Source organism: Notolepis coatsorum (assembly GCF_963971535.1).
Source record: "Notolepis coatsorum genome assembly, chromosome: 1".
NCBI lineage: Eukaryota > Metazoa > Chordata > Actinopteri > Aulopiformes > Paralepididae > Notolepis > Notolepis coatsorum.
The window spans coordinates 318,470,358-318,470,895 of record NC_140165.1 but is presented as its reverse complement, the minus strand read 5'-3'; positions in this window follow the sequence as shown (position 1 = coordinate 318,470,895).

Here is a 538-nt window from a genome sequence, read left to right as displayed (position 1 = left end):
GAGAGAGCAGGGGAGAGAGAGAAAGAGAGTGAGAGAGAGCAGGGGGGAGAGAGAGAGAGAGCAGGGGAGAGAGAGAAAGAGAGCGAGAGAGAGCAGGGGAGAGAGAGAGAGAGAGAGAGAGAGAGAGAGCAGGGGAGAGAGAGAAAGATAGTCAGAGAGAGCAGGGGAGAGAGAGAGAGAGCAGGGGAGAGAGAGAAAGAGAGTGAGAGAGAGCAGGGGGGAGAGAGAGAGAGAGCAGGGGAGAGAGAGAAAGAGAGCGAGAGAGAGAGCAGGGGAGAGAGAGAGAGAGAGCAGGGGAGAGAGAGAAAGAGAGCGAGAGAGAGAGCAGGGGAGAGAGAGAGAGAGATCAGGGGGGAGAGAGAGGGGGGGGGGGTGAGACACATGCTTGACAAAAGGAGTGAGAGAAAAGCTCCTCTGCTGAGAAAGGCTTCTTGAGTTGAGGGTAATTACAGCTCAGAGGCTCTGAGGGCAGGAATGCGGAGGCAGATTTGGGGGCCGGTCACACCTGGCTGTGCAAGTAGCAAGTCAATTAGTAAAC